Genomic DNA, 12,275 nt, shown 5'->3' with positions numbered 1-12,275 from the left:
ATCCTCCATAATCATTTAAATCCCATGGTTGTGTGGTTTTGATGTTGATTTGTTTATTTATTACACTTGCAATAGTTCACAGACTGTTGTTTTCATACCGTGCATTATCCCTTAATCAGATATCCATATTTGTGTTTTATTTTAAATGGTTGTGTTTTTGTAACAGGGTCATCATTTTCCCTTTTCATACCCTTTAGGAACAAGTCCTTGTATTGAGATGTTGGATAACTGAGGATACAATATGAATTAGTAATTCTCATGAATAAAAGGTAAGGAAAAGGGACCCATGAAGAGATCAAAAGGAAGTTTAGGCAGCTTGAATATGCTTATGGGCAAGGATAACAGTGAGCCGGGTAAAACATCTGGAGCATCTGGGAATGGATTTGTCTCCCAAAGGTATTATTGATACCCAGGAGATTATTTCCATCATCATAATTTATTTAAGATGTTTTCGCACCCATTCAATCGCATACTGACTACAGCTGATAATTGAAACAAAACCTGAAATCTGTAGTGGTGACAGTGCAAGTGAAGGTTCCAGTGAAGGAAGTGCATATATGGAAGTTTTCAACTTCAGTAAAAGACGAGTGCATATATGACTTTGTGAGTCTAATGCCTTTTTAGAAATGCAATTTTAGTTGGAGCATATGCATAAAGCATCATTGTGACTGTTTTGGATGTAAACACTACCCAGACATTTCGTATTCATAATTTCCACTCATCATGTGCATGACACACAACAGAAGGCAAGCGGTGGGAAAGATTCTTTGGAAGGTAGATTTATCAAAAATGTTCCTCCCTGTCATTACATGGACATTTTTCAATATTGAGCAGGGTACCATAATCTATGAATTGCAGCTGATGCGTCTAAGAATGGGAGTTCCGTCCGTGGTCCTCAAAATGGTGTGGCTCGCAGTCCATCACAAACAATGTTGAATCAAACAATGCCTGTCATGCCAATGGCAGCACTTGTGTAAGTTGCATGCTTGTATGGTTAAGCCTCGGTACGGAATTATTTACTGGCACTCTCATGCGGAAAACTTCATTCTTGTTATGCTTTTCTGTATATGTTACTTGACTATCATTAGATAACTATATGTACAATTCTAGAGTTTGGGATTTTATGTTTGTCAGAAACAACTAGCAGTTTTGTATCATCTCAAGATGTTGGTGGGCATAACTGATTATGTTGCATGTTTCTCATGCCCTTGTAAACAAGCTCTTCACTACAGTCCGAGATTCTTTAGGATTAACATATGACGTATCCTTTGAGCTAAGCCAGTTTGATAGGTTGAAACTCAGGTGGTATGTGGTCTCAGTAACTTCAACTCCTGGCAAGGCAACAATCCAGTGTACATCCATGTGCTAACTTAAATTCTTGTATTCTTTAGTCTGTTTACCTCTAATTCTTTCCTTTATCATACAGGTCTATAAAGCTGTTGTGTTGATGCATGTAAGAATGTTCTAAGAGGTTTACATGACAGCAAGATTGCCCAAAGGGAGTTGGATCGGGTTAGTATTTTCCCTTTGCTCACCTCACCTTATCCCAATTTTCTTGCAATACTACCACAATCTTTTGTTTAAGGGGCCAATTGGAGCCTTTTAAAATCAACTAGATTCCTTTTGAAGCATAGGTTTCCTCTAAGCATGCATCGGGTTACTATACACAGACCTTAAAAGTGGGATCTTAAAAGTGGAAATGATTATATGCAAGTAGGAGATTATTAAAAAAAACAATCCTCATAGGTTATTAACATGATTAATAGAACTAAGTAGGATTTTTTTTTTAAAAAAATAAAATCCTCATAGGTTATTAACATGATTAACAGAACCAAATAAATGGGTTCAAATCATTTATACAGGTTATGAGATTCAATAGCATTCTTGAGTTATTTATTATCACCATTATGTTAGCTCAACTTGCTTGCTTTTTCTACCTCAGCGCTCACAACGGCTGTCATAGTTGCAGAGATTCTGAAGAAAAAAGGGCTGGCTATTGAGAAGAGTAAGCCCAACTTGGGTTGTTGCCTATCATGTTCCCTTGTCAACACTTGCGAATTACAAATAATAATAATCTGTTTTTCCATCATGAGCAGGGATTTTGATGTCTATAGTTGACATGAAGGATGAATCCAAGGGCCGTCTCATTCCAAAAGCGAAGGTTGGCACTGTTAATGCTAGTTTTTAATATTTGTCATGTCAAATTAATCATCCTTACTACCTTCTTCTTCTTCTTCTTTTCTTATTTGAAGTGATCAAATTCAAATACCCATGCTTTTTTAACCAGCATGGTTGATTATTTCTGCGGTTTTATCAAACCACCCCCCTCCGTTTCTTTCAGAAAGACACAAGCATATATAATTCTTCTCTTTGGCTACACTAGTTACTTGATCTCAACAACCAGACTCCTGTTTACTTTTTATTTTTGGGAGGTAGTTGTTTGCATACAATGATGTTTGCAGTTGTAATGTTTCTGTTCTTACTTGTTATAGATTGAGGTATTGCTGGGGAAGACTGAGAAATTCGATGATCTGATTGTTGCCGTTGCTGCCAAAGGGAGGTAGTTGGAGACAATAAAGCATGATGGCAAACCATAGCTCTGGAGTTCCATCATATTTTGATTTTCATTTCTTTTTTCCTCCTGGTGTCTTGTTTAAGTGATAGAGGTTATGAAATTTTCAAGTAGAGCTGTTGCTGTCATTAACTGAAAAGAGCAGAGTTGAGAGAGGCCTTTTTTTTTTCTCCTTTTATAGGAGTTGTTGATGATACAGACAATCTGTTGTTTGGTGGTCAGACTGTTGTTGTATTGTTTGAGTCTTGTTTCAGCATCTTCCATTGACTGATGCTGACTGATTGACAACAAACAGTAAAAGCTTTGGTGATCTTCCATCTTTATTATTTCCAAAGGATATGGGGCAGACATTGCCTTAACTGGTATTGTCCATAATCTGAAAGTAGATCCTTCTTCTGAAGCCATTGATTCCAACGTGGTATGTGATTTTTTTAGTGTTTTATAGTTTAATTTGATTTCTCTTTAGTGATATACTTTCACTTTATATGGTGAACTAAATCTTTATCGGCTTTTGCTTTGGGCAAAATGATGTTAAAAATTGAATTTAGCCTCAGTTGATGCCAACAAAGGCTAAATTTATCTTTAGTCTTAGTTTTGCCTCAATTACCTAAACTGAGACTATAACTCCAGTGGCTAAAGGGTTTAGCCTCAGTTGTTGAGAACCGAGGTTAAAAATAGATTTAGCTTCGGTTGGAGGCAATTGAGGCTAAAATTTGGATTTAGTCTCAGTTGAAAACAATGGAGGCTAAAATTTGATTTAGCCTCATTTCGAGAAAATTGAAGCTAAAAAGGTTTTTAGCCTCACTTGAAGAACCGAGGCTATAAAAGTCATTTTAGCCTCGGTTGCTAAAACTAAGGCTAAAGCCTTTAGCCACAGGGGTTTCAACTTCGGTTTGGATAACTGAGGTAAAACTGAGGCTAAAGGCTTTAGCCTCACTTTTTAACCTTTTTAGCCACAGTTTTGAACCGAGGCTAAAACCCCCTTTTCTTGTAGTGTTGGATAGGATGCTAAAGTGCCAACTACATGCAATTTGCATCCAATAATGCTCTGACTAATCTTAATCATCAAAAGTGAAAGTGCTTAGAGTGTACAACATTGTTGGGCATGTATGATATGAATCTTATCACATTGGATTCAGTAAACCATTGGTTTCAGTTTGTACGAGTGTATGCTCCTAGTTAAGTAAGCATACAAGAGTTATCTTGAGCGTAATGGTTAATTGCGTTTGGGGCAATAACTTGTTGTTTTGGTTATACGTGAGGGGCATTTTGTAAGTAATATGTCACTTTCACATGTTAAGTAGAGACACTTTTAAAACCAAAATGATCATCTTATCCATAATTTCTTGCTCTTAAGTTAGGGCATATTATAAGAGATAAAGATATGCATTTTCTCTTTAGAGACTAGGAGAATTTTCTCTTGTACTAGGAGAATAGGGGGAGAGAAGTGAAGAAACTTAGAGAACTGAAAGAGAGAGGTGTTTACACAACCATATGAAAGCGTTCACACAACTGTGACAATCCCGCTATGAATATTTTATTTATAAGTTTCTTACAACTGATATAGAAGGAGAAGAAGAAGTAGAGTTGGAGTGAGTTTTTCTATTAAAAGTAGAGTTGGAATAGGATTTTCCATTACAAGAGGTATAGAAGGAGAAGTAAAGGAAGAATGAATAGAAGAAGAAGTAGAGCTTGAATAGGAGTTAGAGTAAGTTTCTTCATTAGAGATAGAAAACGTGTGAAGGGCTTGAAGTCCTCCCCTATCACTCTCCCTCAAGTTGCAGGGTGGTGGTGATAACACACCCATCATGCTGTGTAATTTTGGAAAACAATCTTTAGTATCAGCATACATATTTGGATCTTGCATTTCATTGATTGTCATATAGTAGTAAGAGCTTATGACAGATCTTCTTAAGTTTGATATGAGAAATCCCACCTGTATTATTATGACCCGAATTTCATGTATCGAGTGTGCATCTCAAACTCGAGATCTGTGTTGCAACTTGTACACTAAGTGTACTTAATTTGTTCAATTCATGTATGTAGAAACATCAATCTGACATGGTTAATGTATGATTCTAAGTTTCGCTCAATCACAATCACATATCATACATCAAACCAAATATTCATTTAAATCAACTATAAAAAAATCCAGTTAAGGACCCACCCATTTGGGTTATTATTTAAAGTAGACATCTCTAATCAACACAAATTACTAAAACTTCATATCCAACAAAATTCTGCTCCACATATATAAATTAAACAATCATAAATCTGATTAAGGAATTAAATAATCAATAATCAATCTAATGCCACAAGTTCCTTTTCAGCCAAGTAAGGTCAAGTGCCACGTGAATCAATCATTGGCTCAACAACACCTTCCTGCTCCTGGGCCAATTCATCAGCCACATTATATTTGAACGATTTTTCATCAATATAACAAAAGCTGGGCCTAGTGAGAAAACCTAACATGCATGGTTCATAAACATCAAAAATTAAAATAGTATGAAAAACATAAAATGCACAATGGTATAAATGTGTATGATGCATGAATGCATCAGATGTGGTGATCACCCATCTGTTTGGGTTGGATAATCATTAACTTGCATACACCACTTCAGCAGGCTTCCACCTTTCGGTAAGCATGGGCATGACCCGCATCTGGTAACGATTCTACCAGGATCAACATTTCCTCTAAGGAGGCTCCTCAAGATCGACTATGCATATGATATGAAATGGAAGATGATTATGCTTCCTCATTATATGATTGTTTATAATACAATATATTTTCCAGTGAATATGCCAATAGTAATTAATATACAAAACCATAACAAGTCAAGCTTCTATACTTGTGGATATACATTAACAAATTAGCATGTGAACATATATAGACAAATTAGCTTTAAACTAATTCAATGATCAAACAATATATCAAAACAAATTAGACAAATAATAACTAATCTATTTTAAATTTTATTGGAGGGGAAACACGTTGGGATCACTCACCTAGATTAAGTGAAAATGGTTCCGTAAAATAGTTGAATTGAATCGAATTTGAACTTCCCAATAATCATATAAATGGAATCAATTGTTAAACATTTTAATTCACATAGTGGGGCTCGTCTTTTATTGATCAAGTTCCCATAGTGGGGTTCACAAAAAGGATTACATGCTGTCAAATTAAATTCTTTCGGACCCAACCCTTGTAAGGGCTTGAGAATGAATTTTCTCAATGGATCTAGGGTTTTCCATAGGCGTGCATCACAAGGGTAGATCAGACGATCCTGTAACTGAAGAAGGTGAGTGGTGTACTCTAAGGTTTTTATTGTAGCTGAGATCTCTATTGCCTTGTAACGTGCTTTTTTTTTTCTCTCACAAAGATTTTTCCACACAAAATATCATTATGTTTATGGATATTTGATTTTGGTTTAGTTATCTACTTTATTATATTATTCTATCTTTATTTATCATGTTTCCACAAAGCGCACGGATTGAGATTAGTGTTAGATCTGAATTTTAACACCTAAGGTTTGATCCGGGTTTGTTGTAGCTCAGGTTTGCATTTTTGCGGTGTGATGAGGAGTCAATTCACTCACAATAATGTGGTATCAGAGTGTTGGGTTGGATGTTCGGGATTCAATGAAAATGTCAGGATCAAAATTTGATCTATAAAAGCTTAATGGGAAGAATAATTTTAATGTGTGGCAGCGGGAGGTGAATAATACTTTAATTTTATAAGGGTTAAGTAAGACATTGTTGGAAACAAAATATGAGAAGATGTTGGATGATAACTGGAGTGATCTCGGGAAGAAATCTATAAGCACCATCCATTTATGTCTGTTAGATAAGGTTATGTACAACGTCCTGGATGAGGAATCTCCCCTAAAGATGTGGAAGAAGATAGAAGATCTATACATGTCGAAACCTCTAATAAATAACTTGTTTGTGAATAAACAAGCTTTTGGACTGAAATTGAAGGAAGGATTGGATCTCCTAGAGCACATGAACCTATTTACAAAGTTATGTAGTGAGTTGGTAAGTCTCAGAGAGACAATCAATGAAGAAGACAAAGTGTTGCTACTTCTAGCATCTCTTCCCTCATCATATGACCATCTCATCACTACTCTGATGTATGAGAAGAATATAATGAAACTTGAAGAAATCATTATAGCACTCATTTCCAACGAGATGAGGAAGAAATCGAGTGATGATGACTCTCATGTGGAAGGTCTAGTCGCAAAATAGGATTAGGGACGTATGCGATCTATGGAGTGATCTCGATCTGATAAGAAGAAAATGTCTATATTGAAATCAAAGGCAAATGATGGATGCTTTTATTGCAGCATAAAGTAGCACTTCAAGAGAGACTACCAGGAATGGAATGATGGCCTAAAAATAAAAGAAAAGGGAGCACATGTAAATTAGCAAATGTAGAAGAAAAGAACTCAGAAGGAGGCATTCTCTCGATTTTTTTAGGTATGAGTCATCTCTCAGACACTTGGATATTGTGTTTAGGATGTCCGTATCTCATGTGCTCAGATAGGACTTGGTTTGGTTCCTACAAGTCTTATAATGGTGAAAGTGTTCTGATGGAGAATGATGCTTCATGCAAGGCCATTAGAATAGAGACTATCAAGATAAGGACATGCTAGAACTAACGAAAAACTTAATATCATCTGAGGTTTTAGATACGAACGGTTGTACGTTCACTGCTTCTGGCGGTGTACTAAAGGTCACTGGAGGTGTAATGGTGTTAATGAAGGGACACAAGGTTGAAAATATGTACAAGTTAGTTGGGAGCACAGTTATGGATGAGGTTGTTACCACCTCATACACATAATCCGGCACAGACGATACAAATATGTGGGATATGCGGTTAAGGCATATGAGAGAGATGGGCATAATGAAAATCCACAAACGAAAACTTTAAATGGAGTTAAGGCATGCAAGGTGAATTTATATGATAATTACATCTTAGGCAAGTAGTGGAAGGTAATGTTCAAGATTGTTACATACACTAATAGCAGGGCTCGATTATATTCATTCCATTGTTTGGGGGTCGGTAATAGTATCATCTAAAGGGAGGGCCACAATACTTTGTGACCTTCATAGATGATTACTTGAGGAAGGTTTGGGTCTACTTTTTAAAAAACAAGTATGAGGTGTTTGATAGGTTTAAGCAATGGAAGGCAGAAGTAAAGAAGAAAATCGGGAGACATGTCAAGTGTCTCAAGTCAGACAATGATACAGCATACAGAGGCGAAATTCATGAAAATTTTCAAAGATTAAGGCATCACAATTCACTTCTTAATTCTAGGGACCCATAACAGAATATGGTAGTAGAGAGGATGAACATAACTTTGTTAGAGAGGGCAAGAAGTATGTGGTTGTATGCGAGGCTACCAAAAAGCTTCTGAACTAAAGTGGTGAGTATGGCATGCTATATAGCAAATTGGTCACCATCTATAATGCAAGGTTCCAAGGTTGTATAAGAAGTATGACTAAGAAAAGACGTCGATTGCTCATTATTAAAAATCTTCAAGTGTCCAACATATTCACATGCAGAGTGAACACAGGTTGAAGTTAGATCCAAAGTCTAGGAAGTGCATCTTTTTCGAGTATGAAAAAAGTGTCAAGGGTTACAAGCTTTGGAATCCAATTTCATAGAAGGTGGTTATTAGTAGAGATGTCATCTTTGATGAGACAACAATGCTAAAGACTAATAAGGATATTGTAGCAGGGTAGTCAGAAGATCATAGTAAGATCAAGAGATTGTCAATGCAGGTGGAGCTAGTTGAGTAGATGACCAAAGGTGAAAATTAACAGGAGTAAGACATCGAGCAAAATAATCAGTAGGATACTCAGGAAAGTATAGCTAGGAATAAGGAAAAAAGAACCATTAGTGTCACGCCCCAAACCCGGAGATCAGATTTGCAGGAATCCCAATCACCGATCCGGTGCTGACAGCCTCCGTAGTACCCCATTCTCGGCTCCTAGCATCTATACACCAGATTCCGATCCTCGGATCCTACAAGGAGAATTTTTTTTTGGGTACATTTATCTCGTAATAAGCATAACCACAAGTATACCCAAATCATAAATGCAACATCAATAACATATATTCACTAATATAATCATTTGAGTGCAATGCTGAAAGGAAAAATACATAAATCGAAAATCAAGCTCCAGAAGACCGCTGCACGCTCCAAGCTCAACAATGCTATAACCTAACATCTCCTGCACACATCTCTCGTGCATAAGATTATAGAAAGCTTAGAGGATGGTGTAAGTGTGTGTGTACAAGATAAGTGTCAAGTATTCAATACAATGCCATCATCATACAATACCAGAAATACTGGTGATCCATAAATCATACAATATCAGAATAAACAGATATATGAACAAGATCATGAATTATCAGAGTAAGCAGAAATATTAATAAGTGCATAAATCATACAATATTAAAATACACAATACAAATCAGTTATGCAAATGAAGAGTCGTAAAGAGCCAAATATCAGATGCAGAGGATGCAATGAAATATACATTCCTGATAAGTAAAATAAACAGCGTCAGCCATATCATATGCCGCAGATGTAATGCAACATGCAGTGCAAATGAAATAACCATGCTGGAGTGTGAAGTCGGGATGGTAGTACGTAGTATCACAGGCTATGGGGTCTATCAAATGGACTTCTATCCAAACTAGTCCCATACATAATTTGGATAGTCAGACCCAATGTGGTAAAGTCCTGATCTCAGGTTAGTCGCGCCCCCCAACCGAAATCCTTACCATTGTGAAGGTACACGTAACAAATAGTTGCGCACCACCAGCCCGAATGGATAGTGAATGATGAATGAATGAATAAGTATGCAACTCCTACTCACTAAATCCACATATCAGTATGGTTCATCTCTGGGATCATCACTGGGGTTTAGTACGCTCCAAATGGCACTGCCGCTCTCCCAGCCGCACAGTCCAAGTGAGTGTAAGAAACCTCATTATCCGCCTGGCCAATAGTCTGCCAATACCTATCCGACACGTCGATAGCGGACCCATTCACGAGCTGGTCAAACTCAGCCTAGTATTGGCCCCTACCCTTGGGCAGGTAAGGCCACACCCCCTCCCAACTGACCACGACACAGTGGGAGACGCGGCTTCCTGGTATTCGGCACTCGAGCGCTCATGTATCCACTCGATCTCGATGTTGAGGCATCTCCTGGCCACAGAGGTTTAGGAATTTTCACCCAGGGACATCTATGGCACCCGTATGCTAGAACCAAACATTTTCGGTGTCCTATTTTGCCATCCACGATATGCCTGTGGAGGCTACGGCCCTAATGTCGCTAGGGCGTACAATAATCATAATGCGAGATGCATGAGTCATACAATCCAGTCATGCATCAATCCTGCGCATGCCGCATGCTCATGTGAGATAACCTCCGCCTATCAGGGAGTCTCATAACAACCGGCACTATGGCATATGAAATAGTCAATCATGTCTCATAACAAACATGCAGATGATGCGTATGGGCAGGTATCATGATGCTATGCTGTCACCTACTCATACTCGGTATTTATACCTGGCATCAACAATCAGCCTTGACAATGTGGACATCTAACCAACATTGCCTTAAGGAATGGCTCACATTGAGCTAAATACATAATGGGCCCACGACATCACATAGAGGCCTAATATACAACACAGTGGGCCTTGCCCAAGGACCACGTATACACAACAGGTAGGCCCTGCTCATCGGCCTTAAATACATGACAAGTGGGCTCTACACCTGGGCCTCGAATACATCAAATGGGTCATGCATCATGGGCCTAATACACATCACAATGGGCCTTGTCCATAGGCCATGAATCATCACAATGGGCCCCAACTACGGGTTGCATATACATCACCATGGGCCACGACCCATGGTCCTCAGATACATCATAATGGGCTACGACCCATGGACCTCAATATACATCAAGTGGACCGTATTAATGGGTCTCATATACACGACAAGTGGGCCTTACACATGGGCCTCGAATATATAGTATGCGGGTCCTATACATGGGTCTCATATACATCTAATGGGCCACGTACCTTGGCCTTAAATACATCTCAATGGGTTGGGCCCTGCTCATTCCAAATGAGCCCATCAATGGACAACTTAGATAAAACACGTACATCACGTGGGGGCCACATGAATGGACAATGCGAACAACACATTAAAAGGTGGGCCCTATCACATGGGCCTTAGAATACAAGGCAAGTGGGCCCTGTCACATGGGCCAAAATACAAACAGGTGGGCCCCGCACATGGGCCAAAAAATACATCATGATGGGCCTCACAGCTAGGCCTCACCAATGGGCCTCAAGTGGGCTACAACAATGGGCCGCACTAATGGGCCTCATACACATCAAGTGAGCTACATCAATGGGCAACATTAATATATCAAGGTGGGCCTCAGGGATGGGCCACAAATATATCAAGGTGGGCCATAAAAACATCATATTGGGCCTCGACAAAGGCCAAAGATATATAACAGGTGGGCCACGCACATGGGCCAAAAATACACCATATAGACGTCCATAAATATATCAAGGTGGGCCTCATGGACGGCCATAAATATACCAAAGTGGGCCTCATCATATGGGCCGCACCAAAAAATCATTCAAGAGTTGTAGGTGTAACATGTGTATCACTGCACACATGGCCCACGTACGATGATCAGCATTGTCCAAACATTATGGACGGTATGGATATGGAACGTACAACAAAGTGGGGTCCACAACACCGTCCAGACATGATCCAGCACTGTCTAGCAATATCTAGACGGTGTGGATTAAACTATACATTATGGTGTAGTCACGTCAAAATGGATGGGCGGTGGATATACAAAACACGCATGAAGGTGGGCCCCAGCTCCACACTCGTTGTCGTAAAATCATCAGCTATACAGCTGAGTGCGGTACACGAACCAACCTATTCACAACAGGTGGGTCCCATGTGGGTGTGACCCATAAAATATAATATTATAATATATAATATTATATAGAAATGCATCTAGCGTCCATCGTCCAGAGATGGACGGCCTGGACGTAGTATACATACACGCAAGGTGGGCTCCACATGAATGGATAGTCTCAATCATCAAACCCCTACAGGAGTGAGGGTCGCTGGTCCACCGTTCAGGTGATGGACGGTATTGAGAAACATACACATCATGATAGACCCCTCCTACTGCCAGGTGGATGGCCAGACATGCATCAAGGTGAGTCCATGTCTCACAACACGGTGGAGTCCACACGTGTGTGTGGAACCCACGCTACTGGGTAGAAGGATTAAAACACATGTAGACCACCAGATACCATGTATGATATAAGCTATACTATATTATATATAATATATAATACATATAATATAATACTATACATATTGTACATAATATATATTACCTATAATACATGCCCGTGCCGTCCAGGCCCTGGACGGCCTGGATGCAATGCATACTCCAGGTGGGACCCACCGTCCTTACTGTTGGACGGTGAGGTGTGCCACATGTACACGTCAAGTTGGGCCCACACCATCAGAATGGTCCAGATCTCACACATACTATCGTGTGGACCCGACGTGGTAGCTGCCAGAATAGATGGATGGCATGAAGAAACATACACATCTGGGCCCTACTGCAGCAACCTTGCTG

General features: G+C 39.0%; 2 long non-coding RNA genes across 2 annotated transcripts; both read left to right on the top strand.

Moving 5' to 3' along the window:
- Positions 1–263: 263 nt before the first annotated feature.
- LOC131245740 (uncharacterized) lies at positions 264–1,069 on the top strand. Its single transcript, XR_009170961.1, has 3 exons — positions 264–396; positions 515–774; positions 859–1,069. It is a non-coding gene; the product is annotated as an uncharacterized LOC131245740 (long non-coding RNA).
- Positions 1,070–1,420: 351 nt separating this feature from the next.
- On the top strand, positions 1,421–2,828 carry LOC131245739 (uncharacterized). The gene is made up of 4 exons (XR_009170960.1): positions 1,421–1,512; positions 1,943–2,005; positions 2,097–2,161; positions 2,493–2,828. It is a non-coding gene; the product is annotated as an uncharacterized LOC131245739 (long non-coding RNA).
- The last annotated feature ends 9,447 nt before the right edge of the window (positions 2,829–12,275 follow it).

The sequence above is a fragment of the Magnolia sinica genome, chromosome 5, assembly GCF_029962835.1.
Source record: "Magnolia sinica isolate HGM2019 chromosome 5, MsV1, whole genome shotgun sequence".
Taxonomy (NCBI): domain Eukaryota; kingdom Viridiplantae; phylum Streptophyta; class Magnoliopsida; order Magnoliales; family Magnoliaceae; genus Magnolia; species Magnolia sinica.
The sequence above is the reverse complement of the archived record's forward strand: the minus strand, read 5'-3'. Positions and strand labels throughout refer to the sequence as shown.